General features: G+C 41.6%; 2 long non-coding RNA genes across 6 annotated transcripts in view; both read right to left on the bottom strand.

The window, feature by feature from the left end:
• The window catches only part of LOC149787115 (uncharacterized), a 35,574-nt gene extending 31,928 nt beyond the window's left edge, over positions 1 to 3,646 (bottom strand). For all 5 annotated transcript variants that reach the window (XR_016425096.1, XR_016425097.1, XR_016425095.1 and 2 more), the window contains exon 1: positions 3,447 to 3,646. This is a non-coding gene — a long non-coding RNA (uncharacterized LOC149787115). The remainder of the gene's footprint in view (positions 1 to 3,446) is intronic.
• The window catches only part of LOC149787107 (uncharacterized), a 458,590-nt gene that overhangs the window by 37,646 nt on the left and 402,562 nt on the right, over positions 1 to 18,382 (bottom strand). The gene's annotated exons all lie outside the window — the stretch shown is intronic.

The following is an 18,382-nucleotide window of genomic DNA, read 5'->3' as shown; positions in this document are numbered from 1 at the left end:
TGTGAAGTTACCACTATGTCAGCTAATTCTGCATGTCGTTTAATTCTGCACAACGATACGTCATTTCTGAAAACACTGATTATTTTTGTTCAAAAATCCATTTTGTATCAAGAAAGAACGATCATACTTTAATTAAGGAAAGTGATATTCATAAAGAGTACAAAATATCCGGTATTTCGACTCGAAATGCATATGAAAATGTGATTTCTAAATGTCAACATGAAGACACACTCCATGACCTTCTTGAAATGGTAACCCAGAAAATCCGATTTACAATGTATCTTTTAGAATCATACAAATAAATACATTATATACAAGAGGGAAATGTATACCTTAAACAGTACTGCATTTTAATCCAAGTAAACACACTACATACTATTCACTGTTGTTTCTCTTCCACGTAATAGCTTCTTTTTTTTAAATATAAAACACTGAAATTTACACAACAAAATTTACAAGATTGGTTTAGTTGCTTAACGTCTCGTCATTCATTGTCATTTTTACCTTTAATTTTGTAAAACTAGCTATAAACCTGAACCAATTACTCAACTGAACTGCTGACAGAAATAGTCCATAGTATATGTATTTCATTACTTTAGCCTGATGGATAAACATTACATTTTTTGAAAGCTGTGCACAGAATAGGATGACATATCACGAGTCAGGAAAGCACGGGGGGGGGGGGGGGGGCTAGCTCTTCTTCCTAGCCAACTATTGGTATTTCACTATCTATATACTGTAGTGCAAAGTAACTGTGGGAGGTGTACATGCCTCAAATCAATTTCAAGAACTACACAAGCCCAGAACACCTAGTTCACAAACATATATGTGTCTTTAATTTGTAAACAATAATAGCTGAAAAAGTCACACCATAGCCTTAAGTTAAGAAATTTGACAGAGGCCAATTTACAAAACTATCCTTTGCCAATAAATGAGTTATGCCACTCCCTCGATAACTCGCACCCAGATAACTCGCAATCCCGTTTATAATGCAGTGTCCAGCGTGGCTCCCAGTTTTTTCGAAAGAAAATATATTTTAAATATCTCTAAAATATGCTGAATGTGAAAAAATTACAATAAGAAATTAAACCTTGATACATCACTCGTTTTATCATCGAAATAGTGATTAAAGCCCGTAAAGATAGAATCCTTATTGTGAAATTTGCAAGTTCTGAATAAGACATCAGATATTATGAAAGTTTTTATGATAAATAGCTGTTAATACACTGTCAATAAAGTCTGGTGAAACAGCGATCAATGAAAACTTCTGGTAAATGCTAACATGTGACAACAGAGAATGAAATAAACACCAGTTAAATGTCTTGCTATGTGAAAGTCACGTTCTAATCCTTTAATTTCGTTTCAGTGTAAACATTATAATCGCAACATATTCTGTTCTATGAAAACATGAAAAGAGTCAATCGACCGTCACATCGAAACCCGTGAGTACTTCCGTGAGAACCTAATTACATGCCAGCTTTGATCAACAACTTGGGGAAGTGTTTGTTGCATTAAAAAATCAATTAAAAAAGACCTGTGTTGTTTTATCACTTTAAATGTCTTTTGTATCAAATCAAGCAAGGGAGGTACAAAGAAAAAATTCAGAGGCATGAAAATCTGGCCATAAGTTATTGTGGTCACTACCGTTAGCAAAATTCATTTTATTTGACCAACTGAAAATGGTTTCACATTTTTATACGGTGGCTGGAAACACAAAATGTTGACTATGTAAAGATCACACAATTGAGAAATCTGCGGAATTTTGCTCTGCAGTAGGAGTAACACAAAAAAATTAACTTATTTTTTTTCTCAAAATGTGAAGTTACCACTATGTCAGCTAATTCTGCATGTCGTTTAATTCTGCACAACGATACGTCATTTCTGAAAACACTGATTATTTTTGTTCAAAAATCCATTTTGTATCAAGAAAGAACGATCATACTTTAATTAAGGAAAGTGATATTCATAAAGAGTACAAAATATCCGGTATTTCGACTCGAAATGCATATGAAAATGTGATTTCTAAATGTCAACATGAAGACACACTCCATGACCTTCTTGAAATGGTAACCCAGAAAATCCGATTTACAATGTATCTTTTAGAATCATACAAATAAATACATTATATACAAGAGGGAAATGTATACCTTAAACAGTACTGCATTTTAATCCAAGTAAACACACTACATACTATTCACTGTTGTTTCTCTTCCACGTAATAGCTTCTTTTTTTTAAATATAAAACACTGAAATTTACACAACAAAATTTACAAGATTGGTTTAGTTGCTTAACGTCTCGTCATTCATTGTCATTTTTACCTTTAATTTTGTAAAACTAGCTATAAACCTGAACCAATTACTCAACTGAACTGCTGACAGAAATAGTCCATAGTATATGTATTTCATTACTTTAGCCTGATGGATAAACATTACATTTTTTGAAAGCTGTGCACAGAATAGGATGACATATCACGAGTCAGGAAAGCACGGGGGGGGGGGTATTAATATTATTTTGAACAGAATATTCTGATGACAATTGATAATCCTTAAGTACCGCTCTGGTGGCCAAGTGATTAGAGCGTCCACCTTGGATGCGGGAAGTCGTGGGTTCAATCCCCGGCCAAGTCATAACAAAGACTTACAAAAATGGTACAAACAGCTTCCTTGCTTGGCACACAGCAATACGAGGTTAGTGTTAGGACTGGTCAGCCTGGTGTCAGGATAATGTGACTGGGTGGGACATCATGTTACATGTCTGCGACATGATGCCCCAGTACTAGACATCGCTATAAACTGCCACTCTGCAGACATCGTAGCGATATGACTGAAAAATTGTTAAAGCTATGTTAAAAATCCAAATCACACACACACACTCACCCTTATGTATTATCAAGCGTTGTCAAATCAGATTTATGACTAAATACTTGTCCATGTATTCTTCACACTTGTCTGGTCTCTCAACATTGTGTATTCTCAGGTATGTTGACTACTGATGTTTATGACTAAAACATTCTCCACTGGTGTGTATTCTTAAGTGTGCTGATAAACTGGATCTTCAGTTAAACATTTTTCACACAGTTTGCATTCTATGCTTTATCACCAGTGCGTATTCTCAAGTGTGCATACAAATGATGTTTGTGGCTCAAGATTTTTACATATTTCACATTTGAAGGTTAACTGTCACCTGTGTGTATTTTCAAGTATTTTGAAAGATATGATCTGTGGTTAAACAATATTCAACAAATGTCACATTTGTATGGTTTATCACTGACGTGTAAGATTAAATGTGTTGACAATGTTGATCTTTGAACATTTATCCACATATTTCACATTTGTATGGTTTATCACTAGTATGTATCCTCGTGTTTCACCAAAGTAGATCTCTGCATGAACAATTGTCCACATATTTCACATTTGAAGGGTTTGGCACCTGTTTGAATACCTACGTGCACTGCTAAACCAGTCCTATCGCATGAATAGCTACTGAATTCTTTACATTTGTATGGTTTGCATCTCCACCAACATGTTTCTTCGACCTATAAGACATGTGTATGGTCACTGGAGTCTGACGTTTAATCAATAAATTACGATGAAATTTCTGACAACACGAAATCACCTTATCGGTAATGTAAATTCGGTGCATAGAAACACCGGAAGGCACCGATACGCCTAAACGCACCGAAACGCCTGAACACAATAGAAACACAGAAAAGCAATATCGTATATACCATAGCTGGAAATTGTGAAATTTGCGACATTCTTGAAAGAAAATAACATAGATCTCACATTATGGTTTTTGGACCAAGAGTAGAAAGAAGTTCGATTGTTTTCATGCAATTTTCTTACAGATGTTGCATTTCTGTAACAGTGATTGTTTTATTTGTTGAATATCCAATAAAATCTTCTGATCTTATGAGACCTTTCGATAGCCACATATTTAATCTCGAGTTGTAAAACTGTTTCAACATTCTTGCCTGGACAGCTTTTTTGTACGTCTTTTGATCTACACTAGAGAAACACAGGCTTGGAAATTGTAAATAAAGGTGTGCAGATTATTATTAATGTTTGCGTATATAATGCACTAAAGTAAAAATCGTTGAATTATTTAAATTATTCATTAAGTTTTGATTATGAAATTCATATTTACCATATAGCAATCATCACCTTTTCCTAATAAACGCAATTAATGACCATTTGGTATTTGTAAGCACAAAAGGCCAAAATGATTAAGGCCTGCTGAACCATAGTCTTTATAAATTTAGAAAAGAGATATTATTGATTCGCTTTACTTCAAATGTTTTCTTTCACAATCATTATTTGCCTTTTTTAACTTTCTCACATTCGGTAACTTGCGTTATTTTCTTTTTGGTACCGGTTCTTTTTCTTTTTTTTTTTTCTTTTTTTGTACCCAAATCACCTACCCCATACATATTTCTAGTGTACTGATATGAAGGCATCTCCAGATGCATTTGCTGCAGATAATATGCCGTATTGGCACATTTACTTTGCAATCGGGGAATATGTATGTGCTATTTCAGAATTCAGATTGATGACAATGGCATGTTTCTTCGTATAAAAGTGTTTAAAATCTGCAAATCTTTGGTTAGTTGGCTATGAATCAAAATAGATGGCTGAATTACTCTGTGGCAAGTATAAATTGGAATGTGACCATGATACCATTCAGTGCTCAGATTGTTGTAAATGGTACCATAGGAGATGTATTGATATGTCTCAGCAAGAATTTAAATCATGGTCTTTAAAATCACTACAATTCCCCGGCGCATTTGAAGGTGGCGAGTATGAGGCAGGAGCTGCTTTATCAAGGCAAGAGGATTTAAATAAATTTATTTAGTAATTATTAGTCTTCATTTTAGTAAATGTTTTCAATGAAGTTAAGTTTCAAACTATTTTGAATGCAGTTTGCATTTTAAAAAAATAGTGTCTTCATGTATACAAGATAATATTTTCCTCAAACTAAGTCAGTAACAACTGCTTCTTTATTTCAAGTAATAAACGAAATTGAACTATGTACTTAGTTTCTTACCGAAAATCAATCAACATAAATTAAAACACTATTTTCATTGCGTTTTCGCTATTTTTATTATAATGTATAGGAGGCCATGTACGTCTTTTTTACGCAAATACACTCAAATATATTGAGATACACTCAAATATACTCAAAGACTGATACCATTCAGTGCTCAGATTGTTGTAAATGGTACCATAGGAGTAGTGAATAGGGACACCCTAGGGACAATGGGACTTACCATTAAAAACACTCTGGGGACTATGGAAATTTAACATGGGAAATATTGTCGCGGCACTCTAGGGACAAGGGGAATTTAACATGGGAATAGAGTGTAGGTCTGTCTAGGGACAAGGGGAATTGAACATAAAACTATAGTTTGGGTCTGTCTAGGGACAAGTGGAATTTAACATGGGATTTTTTTTTTAAAATAAAAAAATTAAAAACTGGGGCTAGGCAATTGAAAGTCTATCTCTTTTCGAGAGATTGGAGTGGCCCTGAAAAGGGCCTTTGGGTTTTATGTTAATATTAAGATATATTAACATAAAGGGCACCGCATTGGCCTTCTTCTTGTCCTTAGGCTGCGCTGACTGCAGGACCGTAAATCAGGACTCTTTTGAGGCATCCTTGACGCTCCACATATACTCTTCGCATCCACAGACTGGTGTCTGTCCTGTGGACAACTGTCCACTTGGATCGGACATACATCGGTATGTCCGTCCTGAATATCATCGAAGATACAAGGGTTGAAGATTGAACGTCGGTCCACATGTTGAGGCGCCGAGAACAGGTGAATCAATGCAGTGAACTGCGCTTATTTATAGGTAGAGGAAGGATTGAAACGGATTGAGTTCATTGACCAATCCAAACACGCGTTACAAAATTCAGTCAGCCCACATCCAATCCAAAGAGAGCAGTCTGTGACGTCACGTAGTCTATATAGATTCGCTAGCGCCTGTGCGCAGTCAATCCATGCGACAGATTTTACAACATCACTGAAACTCAGAAAACGATCAATTGGGGTGTACCAGCCGTTGAGACTACACAAGGGAACCCGGACTTACTTTCAGAAGAGGTGAATTGGGATTATGTGGATTTTCTTACCTCGCAAGAATTTGTTCCAGAACCTTCGTCAACTTCTCCTTCATTACCACACGTGGAGAATTTTAGACAGAGACAGAAAGAAGAATTGGAGAAATTTATACAGCAGCAAAAGGAAGCAGAACAAGCTTTTCTTCTACAGCAACAGCAGCAAGAAGAAGAAGAGGTAAGAAAAAACAAGAAGAAGAAGTAGCAAAGAAACAAGAGGGTGAAAGTCAAACCGTCACGGTACTGTTGGACATTTTAGAGGAGTTAAGAAGTCTGAAACAAATGTATCAGACTTCTTTATCACGACCAAAGAGAATACGACTTTCCCGAGCTAAACACTCCAGCCCTGTGACTAAGCCTACCGTACCACCCTTAGTGATTTCAACCAAATCATCATCAGAAGTAGGCCTCGGCCGTGGCAAAGGCTTAAGACAGTTAAAGTTGATTGCTTAAACTCACCCCTACACCAAAAAGGGCCCTTTTCATGGCCACCCCTATCTCTCGAAAAGAAAACCTCTGTCTGCGTCGGTTCGAGTCTCGGATTCGGCTAATGTGGTTATGTGAGAAAGCTTGCCAGTAGCTTCTCGTGGGTCGGTGGTTCTTTCCGGGGATTTTCCGGGTTCTTCCTCCACCATTAATACTGGCCGCCATGTGTAGCCTATCTTGTGCTGAAAAATGGCGTTAAGCCCTACAACAACAACAACAACAACCTTCTTCTTTTCTTCTCCTGTTTCTTTTTCTTCACCTGTCTGCTTTCTTCCTCCTCTTCTTCCTCTTGGTCTTCTTCCTCTGAAGAATCCCTCTCTTCTAACTCCTCTTGTTTCTTTTGTGGACAATCTGGAGACCAATGTCCTTTTTCTTGACAATGATAACAGGTATCTTGACTTTTGTCTCTTTTAACCCCTGTTTTTCTTTTTTGACGGTCTGGACACTCTGAAGACCAATGCCCTTTCTTCTGACAGATATAGCAAGTATCTTGACTTTTATCTCGAAAAGAAGGAGAGTAGTCCGAAGGCTGATCTGAAGAAAATTTTCTAATGACCCATCGCAAAGCTCTGATGAAACGTTCGAGCTGGGTAGTCTCTTCCATCGTTCTACTCGGTTTGAGAGTGAAATGAATAGTGAAAGGACAAGACACTTACTTTTTATATACGCTGATCTACCATGACTATAAAGTAGCCCATGGTGTTTAAACTTTAGTCATTTGACGTTTTTCACTCAAGATGAAACCATCCAATTTATTTGAGAAGAAAGAAGAAAGTAAGAGGCAGAAACGTGATCTATCGCCTCGTACCAGAGCTGAAGTCTTGGCACAAATTCATGCCAGTGATTTTGAAGAGGACATGAGTGAACCAGAATCCAAACCCTCTAAGCAAAGTTCACCACCCTTAGTTAACCCTGAAAAATACTATTCCATTCGAGACAGAAAAGCGCTCCTTTAGAAAATTTAGCACCACGGCTTACAAATACACGGTGAAGTTTAAAGATTTCAAGTCCGAAGTACCGTTGGAGAAAGCAGAAGGGTTCATCACCGGGGTGTGGGATTCTTTACTTACCACACTCAAGCGACAATGTAATCCCAAAGAAGACGATCGCTTGAGACTTTCCATACAACACGACGGTTTGAAATCCCCTGTTTGGATCGAGTTTAGCCCCCTGCAGAATTGACTGCTTCCAAAGTCATGGACAAAATTCAACACGTACAACAATCCAATGACCAGTTTGACATCACCGATGGAAAAGCCACACTGGACATGACCCACGTCTCTCCTCCTCAAGGGACTGGACGCAAAAGTATATTAATGGTGGACGAGCTTCGCAGCACCAAAACAAGTCTCGTCCGAATTCACAACCCTCAAGACCAGATGTGTTCAGGCAGGGCTATTGTGGTGGGACGAACCTATGCCAACAAAAACGACACGGTAGAATGGAAAAGAGCCTGGGAGAATATTCGAAAATCGGACCGAGCCAAACAACAAAGTGAAGCATAACTCCTGTTGCAAGAAGCCGACTTGCCCAGAGACACACCCTGTGGCATTCCTGAAATGCAAAAATTGCAAGATGTCCTAGCTCCACGCTACACCTTGAAAGTGCACCCTCAAGAAATGCGTGGGCTTCTGTTGTTTAGAGGGAAAGACTTTAAGGATGGAAAATACATTCACGTCTATCATCATGATGACCATTTCGATACCATTACCACTATCACTGCATTCCTGGGATACAGTTATTACTGTGAGAAATGTGACTATGGCTATAGCAATCGAGAGCAGTACAAGCATTGTGGATTGAAATGCTCAGGATGTTTGGCCTCTCCACCCTGTCTGAGCGAAGGACGAGAACCAGTGCATTGTTTCACTTGTCTGCGCACGTTCGTCAGCCCTGCCTGTTGCCAACAGCATTTGAAGACGCAAGGTTCACAGCAGAAATGCGCTTGTCAACTGCTGAGATTGTGCACTACGTGTGGACAAGGCATATGTACCAATAGTATCAAGGCACACGTATGTTCAGGAAAGAAAAAATGTCACATTTGTCATCACATCGTGGACTTGGAACACCAATGCTACGTGCAAAAATACCAACCCCAACCAGAGAAAGAGGATGGATACAAGAAGAAAGGCAATTTCATCTTTTTCGATTTCGAATGCATGCAAGAGACTGGTATTCACATTCATAATTTCTGTGTGACTCATCGAGCGTGCGAAAAGTGCATTCAAGAACCTATTGTGAGTCGTTGCCCTCACTGCAGTAAGATTCCTGGAGGGCGTGAAAAATCTTTCGGGGACTGAACACGCTAGCCGTTTTCGCTCGATGGGTCTTAGACTCCATCGACAAGACGTGGAGCCAAGAGGACATCGAACGTTACGGAGATTGTCATCGCCATGCCACGGTGATGGCTCACAATTTCTCCGGATACGATGGACAGTTTCTTCTCAGATACTATACAGAACATGGCACCGAACGTCCTAAAGTCACTTTGAACGGAGCCAAAATCATTTTCATGCAAGTGGGACAAGTGCAGTTTAAAGATTCGATGAGTTACTTGGCCATGCCTTTGAGTCGAATGCCTAAACGTTTGGAATGACAGAAATGGCTAAAGGGTACTTTCCACACTTTTTCAATACGGAAGCCAATCAACATGCCGTTCTACCCCATTTGGCTGAGGCTCACTATTACGACCCCGACAACATGCGTACCGAACAATGAGAAGCTTTCTACGCTTGGTACCAGGCTCACGCCTCAGACCTTTTCGACTTTCAGGAAGAAATGCTAAAGTATTGTCGTTCCGACGAGGACATTTTACGGCGTTGCTGTGGAAAGTTTCGAGAACTGTTCATGGAACACGGAGGGGTCGATCCTTTGAAAGAAGCTTACACCATTGCCAAAGCGTGTTCCTTAGTGTACCGCCAACGATTCATGCCTGAAAACACCGTGGCTGTCATCAGTCCTCAAACGACTAACTATGTCAAACGTCAATACTGGGTCAAAGCCCTACGCTGGTTACATTGCTTGTGTGACAAGGAAGACAAATGGATTCAGCATACCCGCAACGGAGGAGGCGAAAAGACCATCGGAACGCATTCGGTCCATGGTTGGGACTTGGAAAACCCCTAGATCGTGTACGAGTTTAACGGTTGCTTCTTTCACGGATGTCCCGTCTGTTATCCTGACCGTGACACTAAAAATCAGTTTTTACAACGAACCATGGAAGACTTGTACCAGGCCACTTGTCAGCGACGCCTAAAGTTAGAACAGGAAGGATATCAAGTGGTGGAAATGTCGGAACACGAGTACGATCACCGTTTGAAAACCGATCCCGAGTTTAAACGCCTCGTGGAAAGTTACCAGTTCATGGACCCCCTGAACCCGAGGGATAGTTTGTACGGAGGAAGGACCAATGCCACCTGTTTGCTGTACCAAGCCGACGAAGAGAAAGGAGAAGAAATCAAATACTTGGACGTGTGTTCGCTGTAACCCTACGTGTGCAAATATTGTCGCTTTCCTGCAGGGCACCCACAATTGTTCACCGAACACATCGACCTGGCCAACATTCGACAATACGAAGGCTTGATCAAGTGCAAAGTTTTGCCTCCCACGAACCTACACCATCCCGTCTTACCTCACCATTGCCAAGGCAAACTGATGTTTCCTTTGTGCAGTACTTTTGCTGAAACGTGCAACCAAGACCAACCTTGTCATCACACCAAGGAAGAACGGGCCTTGACGGGGACGTGGGTCAGCGTAGAATTGTTCAAAGCTCTGGACATGGGATACCAACTGTTAGAAGTGTACGAAATTTGTCACTTTCCCAAGACACAACAATACCACAAGGGTGACCCTACTCAGAAAGGCATTTTCGCAGACTACGTGGATGCCTTTTTGAAACTGAAGCAAGAAGCCAGTGGCTATCCTTCCTGGTGTCACACTCCCGAAGACCAAAAGACATTCAAAGAGAAATACTGGGCACAAGAAGGCATTACTTTAGATCACATCGAGAAAAACGAAGGCGGGCGATCGTTTGCCAAAGTGATGTTAAATTGCTTGTAGGGAAAAATGGCACAACGACCGTGTTTACCCAAGACGGAATATTTGACCGAACCTTCCCGCTATTTCCAGATGATTCACGACAGAACCAAATTGATGAAACACGTGGACGTCGTTCGCGAGAATTTGATCTTGGTCAATTACGAAGAAGATCTGGACTTTGTGCAAGACGACCCCTTTGGAAATGTCATCATTGCGGCTTACATGACAGCTCATGCTCGCTTAAAATTGTACGAAGCTTTAGAACTGTTAGGAGAACGTGTCCTGTACTTTGACACGGACAGTTGCATTTACATCCATCACCCGAGTCAACAGCACCCTGACATTGAAGGAGACCGTTTAGGAGCCTGGACAGACGAGCACCCCGACGACAAGATTCTACGTTTCGTCAGTGGCGGTCCCAAAAATTACGGCTACGAATACCGGGACAAACAAGGAGAAGTGCACACAACGTGTAAAGTGAAAGGATTGACTCTGAATTATCGTACCAGTCGTGTGGTCAACTTTGGGGTATTGAAAGAAGCCTTGCAGTCTAGAGAAGATGAACACTTTAAAGTGATCACCTATCAAACCAACAAGATTGTACGTTTACCCATTCACCACATCGTCAGTCGACCCTTGGAAAATGTCTACAAATCGTGTACCAGAAGCGAGTGCGACTTCCCAATCATTTTACCTTACCGTATGGACATGTTGGTATAAAACATTGGTTGTAAGAGGATAGCCACTCACCAGAAGTATGACTTCGCCACAGCAAGAATCAAGTGAGAAATCCAGTGAGAACTCCAAGTTCAAACCCTACCATTTTTTTCCCGGTCTTTTTACCTGACTATTGTGATTGTGCCCGTCGATTGAACACGTTTCAAGCATGGCCTACGGATAGGGAAGGATTACCTTCTTCGCATGTTTTAGCTAGAACAGGATTTGTCTACTTGGGACCTGAGACTGGTTTGGGATACGAAGTACAGTGTTTCAGTTGTGGCCTGAAGTTACGAATGGATCTATGTATCTATAAAGACTCAGCTATTCTGGAACATACTCGATGGTCTCCGCACTGCCCTTACCTTTCTATGGCCTTTCCACCCATTACACTACGGTACAATTATGACGGTACCTTAGAGACGGTACCTTCCAAAACAATACATAAAAAAGGAACGATGTACAAGCTTGAGACTGCATTGCGACTAGTATAAAAAGGGGGCTATAGTCAAGATCGATAGTTCATTGTGACTACCAAGACCAACCGAACAAGATGAATACTTTCAGAGAAACACAAAACAAGTTCAGACAGGCACAATTCAAGTTTGGGGCCTCTGAAGTGGAATGCGATTGTGAGCCTTGCGATGGGAATGATGCTGTACGATGTGACCTTAGCGATACCGTAAAGCATCATGGGAACTTTGTTCTCACTGCCTCTATCATGGAAAGTGATGTTGTGCGTGTCAAACTTGAGGGATGCGAAAGCGATGCCGCTCGTCCTCTTGGACACTTTACTGGGTTTCATGGTCAATGTGGATGTCCACCTTCACGTCTACCTCCCTACGGATGTCATCCAGCCCTGAACAAACTCCTGTCCATGTCACCCACCCCTCATCGAAACGAACCTGTGAAAAACAAATATTCGTTCCATGTGCATTTGTCGGAATACTGCAACTTTGAAAATCGTTTTCAATCGTTCAAAGGAAAATGGCCCAAGTATCTGGGAGGTCCGACCCCCGAAGAATTAGCCAGAGCCGGATTTTACTACTTGGGCGAAGGGGATAAAGTCAAGTGCTTCAGTTGCGGTGTATCACTTCACCACTGGGAACCGCAAGATTCAGCCTACCTGGAACATGATCGATGGTCTCCCAGTTGTCATTACTTACCCTTAGTAGGACAATATACTTAAATGGATACTTTACAAGAGAACATTCGTGCTTTGCCTGCGGAGTTGAGAGAACGCATTTACCGAGAGTTGGTCAAAATACAAGTCAAACGTAAAGAACAACTGCATCCGTTACGTCACCGGTGTTTGAACCACTGGTACCTGAATGCTATACAAGGACTGATTGAGTTGAAAGTGTTCCATTGGACAGACATTGATCAACGATTCCCTAGTTTTAAAAAGGATTGGTTTGCTATTGATGATTCTATCTACTACATTGTAAACTTACTGCATCGAATTCCAGAGGAAGAGTTAACGAATTACCAATATCTTTTACACAATGTCAACTTAGTGAAAGAGGAAACTTCTGAACGAATTGTAATGTGTAAATTAGTAACTAAACGATTTAAATTCGACACTGAAGTAAAACCATGTCTGTGCAAACGGTACATTTCTTGTGTCAGAAAGAGGATTTAGTATGACCTATTCATGGATACTTTGCTAGAGAACATTCGTGCTTTGCCTGTGGAGCTGAGAACGCATTTACCGAGAACTGATCAAAATACAAGTGAAACGCAAAGGCAAAGTTATTCATCCGTTTTTAAATTATGCTCTGTTCCAAAGTATAAGAAGACTGATTATGAGTGGATATTACATCAGACACAAAGGTAAACGAGGCTATTGGCCACCACCCAGGGATTCCAAAAACAGTGTATATACTTATGGATACTTTAGAAGAGAACATTTTGGGCTTGCCTGTGGAGTTGAGAGAAAGCATTTACCGACAGCTGGTCAAAATACAAGTCAAACGTAAAGGACAGTTGCATCCGTTACCTTACCTGTGTTTGAACCACTGGTACCTGAATGGTATAAAAGAACTGAGTCGTCAGAAATTGTTTCAGTGGTCAGACATTGTTCAAAACTTTGAGGTCGCCAATGATCGACATGTTCATAATTTTGGTTACTTCGAGATTTACCTAGAGCAACGCATTGAGGAAGACAAGTTAAAGGATTGCCAACATATTTTACCTGGAATCTACTTAGCGGAAGAAGAAACTCCTAAACGAACTCTGAAGTGTAGGTTACAGTATGCAAGATTTAGATTTCCTACTGGAGAACGAAGATGTCTGGCTAGAAAGTACGTGTATTGCATCCGAATAAAAGAGAGTATAAAAACAGGCTGTCATGCTGAGGTTTTTATCACATGTGATTGAACAGATTCCGTGGAAGGAACTCAATGACCATATTCAAACCGTTGATCATTACCATCAATTATTACAAGAACTGTATCCAATCAATTTGGGACGACGCATAGTGTGTGTCTTAGTGACTTGCTCTCTGGGATTTCGTTTACCAGCCGATTCCTTGTGGACTCTTTACGAACAGTACTTATCACCCCAATGGCCTTAAATGGTCACGAAAGACTCCTTTTGCTCAAAGCCTTGCGTTTTCATCTGGATACTTCTCGACCTCTACCGGAAAAAAAGATTCGTCAACTTTTAGCTATCCAAGACGTGTATGACGATGTGTGTGTAGCTTGTGACTTACACCCCGTTTGGACAGATGTCCGTGACTGAAAAATGGGGGTTTTGAGGCTTGGACCCAAGAAGTGGCCCAGTATGCACGAGAGTTGTTCAAGGAAAAAAGTTACTTTTCAACCTGTGTTAGTGACAGTCCCAGAAGAAGAAGAACCCGTTACTGAGGACAAGACTGTCGTGGACATGCCTGAAAGACCCTTTCGGTAGGACACTTGTGTGACCTTACCCTCTATAGAACTGGTCAGAACATTACCCAAAACATGTTGTACAGACACTTGTGTTTATTCCACGTTAATGGTTTTCATGTGCCTTTTATCGTTGTACTTAAGCCTTTGGCTTTTATGTATTTTTGTCTTTCGTATTCATGTTTGAAACATTCAATAAACGTGTCCTGAAAAAAGTATATAAACTCTTGTCTTGTTTGTTTTCGTGTCACAATTGACATTCCTAACACTATGGCTACCTCTGCTGTCTCTGCTCCCCCTTCCTCCACTGTCAAAGTCATCGACGAACACTTAGATCGTGCCAGTTGGGAGGCTTTGTCTCTTCGCCATCCCTTTAACATGCTCATTGCTGGACCTAGCGGTTCAGGCAAAACGGAATTCGTCAAACGTTTGATCGAACATAAACATGATTTGATAGATCGACCACCTCAACGCATCGTGTGGTGTTACAAAGAGTGGCAATCGGCGTACAGCCTCTTGCGAGAAAGTCAAGGCGATTCCATTGTGTTTGTGGAAGGCATTCCTAAAGAAGACGACGGCATCGTCTCTGACTCCCGTCAAACCCATTTGGTCATTTTCGACGACATGTTAGGAGAAGACGAAGAAGAAATTAAACTGTGGTTCACGCGCAAAGGGCATCATCGTAATGCCAGTGTAGTTTACATCACCCAAAATTTGTTTCAACAAAGTAAAGCCCATCGCACCATCAGTCTCAATGCATATTACGTGGTCTTGTTTAAAAGCCCTCGAGATAAATAGCAAGTGCAAGTCTTAGCCAAACAGTTAGGGACGCCTTGGCTGACTCAGGCGTACGACGATGCCACTCAAACTCCACACGCCTATTTACTCGTCGATTTGAAACCTACGACCCCCGATGATTTGCGATTTCGTACCCAATTGTTTCATCAATGGGGCCAAGACGGAGGGCCTGTCCTGTACACGTCTCCGTTCTCGACTTAATTTCACTCAACAAAAAATCTATTAAATCCTCAAACACTTTTCGTCTGTCTCACACAGCGTCAACATGACGTCCCTTCAATCACATCTCCCCGTCATATTGATTCGTGCCTTGTATGGCATCAGTCGAGAAAAAAACCCACAAATACGGGCTCGTGTCTTAGAAGCTAGTCTCAAAGAAGTCTTACGATGGCTCTCGGTGACTGCACGTCAATTACTGCAAGGGATTATTCAGATTCCTCATCAAACCAAACGCTTTTTTGATCGAAACAAAGTCGCTTTGACCCAACTGGCCGATCCCCGCATCGACACTCAAACCAAAAAACAAATCATTTTGAAACCTGGAGGGAGCGGTACTCTAGGAGGGGTCATCATTCGCTCTCTCTTAAGATGTGATCCTAATGCCCCCAAAGTTCTCCCCAAGAAAAGAGTCAAACGAAGCTCCAAGAAGAAGAAGAAAAAGACCAGGTCCCCAAGGAGACCCGTGTCTCCAAGAACTTCTCCAGTGGCGTGACCCTCCTCTTACCAGACACCAGCCCGGAAAAAGAAAAGAAGCCCCCAGAAAAGGAAGCAGAGAAAAAGTCCCGAGAAAACGAAAAGTCCACAAAAAACTAGTCGCAAGAGAGGCACTTCGGCCAGGACGCAACCTTACACTCGCAAACCACGACCTGCAACTGCGGTGACCGCGTTTTCAGCAGTCTCAAGTTCATCCACTTCCCCGTTGATGACACCAAGAACTGAAGAGTATTTGGAGACGTTGATCACACCAAGAACTTCTCCGTTGATTGCCCCAATAACTTCCTCAGTGGCAGAACCCTCCAATTTAGTGGCAGTGGCTGCTGCTCACAAAGTACCTGCTCCCAAAATCTAAGTTCAAGAAAGATCGGGCATATTACAGAGTTTACTGGATTTGTCCAAGCAAGAACTGGCTCGATTTAGTCCGTTACGTACCCCTGCACGACGTGTCATGCCTGTCCTGAAGTTGATACGACGTAAAGACAATCAGTGGCGACGCGTTCCAGTATAAAAAAGGTGTGTGAAAAAGTAGGGTATCAGTGTTTTGGTGCTCCTGAAGATGTTACCCTCCAGAAAACATCCCTCTTCTAAACAACCCCAAGGAAAGAAAAGGAAAGGACTGCCTCCTCGTTTAGTTAAACATGGGGACATGTTATCTGTCCTGTCCAAAGCTTCTCCACCCCTACGAAAAAAACTCATTCAAACAGCCTCCAAAGAGGTTATCGATACCGTGTGCGAATGTTGTTTGAACGTCTTGAAAGGCACGATCCCTTTGTCCAAACACCAGAAACAATGCTTAGGCAAACATCGTCACATTCTTCGCCAAATGGTTCAAAAGAAAATCCCACTTCGCCAAAAGAAGAAGATGTTCGCCCAACGTGGAGGAATTTTACCCCTCTTGTTAGGCCCATTACTGAAAGGAGTATTGGGAACGATGTTGGGAGGACTGATGGGAGCAAGATAAAAAGGCCTTCTGGAGTCTCAAGATCTCAGAATTGACCCCTGACATCCCATGGAAGGACGAAAACTAGCTTTAGTGCCTTACAAACGATGGATGGAATACCATCGTTGGCAAGAACAACACACCCCGCATTTACCTCCCAATCCCCATTTGAGCGAAATTTCCCAGTTACAACTCGAATTGCAGTCCTTGATGGATCGCCAAGATTTGTCCGAAACAGGAAAGTCGCAAAAGTACGGTCAACTCTTGCAACGACTGCAACTCTTTCACCAAAAAGCTTTAGACGAAACAGCTCTTCCCACTCTGAAAGATTTTAAGACCTTGATGAAAAGTCCATCACCATCACCACCACCACCACTACTACCATCCCCAGGGTTTACCAGAGACGCTACCCCACGAAGACCTCAGGAAGAAGAGATACGAGAAGTGTTTCAAACACCGTCAGCAGCTCCCATATCTAGTAAGATTGCAGCATCTTTATTGACCCCGTCCCCCACACCCCAACGAGAAGAAATGAAAGCTTGGGTTAAAAGATGATGTCCACTCCTCCTTCGACAGAAGTGAAAAAGAAAGAAGACAAACCAGAAGTGAAAAAAGAAAAGAAGACCAAAGTCATTCCATTGCCACCTCCACCACCACCATTACCTTCGACTTCTACTCCCGTAGCCCATCGGACACGTAAATCCGTTTCCAAACCACCCTTTCGTCCCACCCAAAGTAGCATCTTCGAAGAGTGGGTGCCTTATTAAGAAACCAAAAAAAATGGAGAAGGTGTTAGCCAGCATTTACTACGATCCGTCCCATCCTGTAGGTTACGCAGGAGTTCAGAAATTGTATCGTGCTGCCAAAACTCGACTGAAAAGTCTCCGTTGACCGCAAGTACAGCGATGGTTACAGGAACAAGCTACTTACACTTTACACAAACCCATTCGACGCAAGTTTTCCAGAAGTCGCACCCAAGTGGAAGGCATCGATCATCAATGGCAAGCCGATTTAGCCGATGTGTCTCATTTGGCCAGCTACAATCGTGGCTACAAATATTTGTTTTGTGTCATCGACGTCTTTTCCAAATTTGCCTGGGTCGTGCCCTTGACTTCCAAATCGAGCAGCGAGTTAGTGCGAGCCTTGCAACGGGTGTTGAAACAAAGCGGTCGTCGCCCTCTTCGATGGCAAACGGACAAAGGTACCGAATTTCTGAACCAAGCTTTCCAAAAAGAATTAAAGAAACGTTACATTCATTTTTTTACCACCGAGAATCCTGAAACCAAAGCGAGCATCGTGGAACGTTTCCAACGCACTTTGAAAGAACGCATGTGGAAATATTTTACGCATCACCACACTCTGAAGTACATCGACATCTTACCGCACCTGGTGCAAGCGTACAACCAATCTTACCATCGAAGCATCGGACGTGCCCCGCAAGAAGTGACTCCCGAGAACGAAGTGTTGGTGTTTGAGCGCCTGTTTGGTACGTCCCCGACGAGGGCTGTCCCCAAGAAAAGTGGAGCGTTGACCGTAGGAGATTGGGTGCGCATTGGCAAAGCTAAACGCACTTTCGACAAAGGTTACTTACCTAACTGGACTACCGAAGTGTTTCGTGTCACTGGACGAGTGCATGGCCGTCATCCTGCCGTCTATAAATTGGAAGACATGAACGGAGAAGTG

Source organism: Sinohyriopsis cumingii, chromosome 12, assembly GCF_028554795.1.
Source record: "Sinohyriopsis cumingii isolate HCF-2022 chromosome 12, ASM2855479v2, whole genome shotgun sequence".
Taxonomy (NCBI): domain Eukaryota; kingdom Metazoa; phylum Mollusca; class Bivalvia; order Unionida; family Unionidae; genus Sinohyriopsis; species Sinohyriopsis cumingii.
Note: the sequence above shows the minus strand (reverse complement) of the source record. Positions and strands in the feature narration are given on the sequence as shown.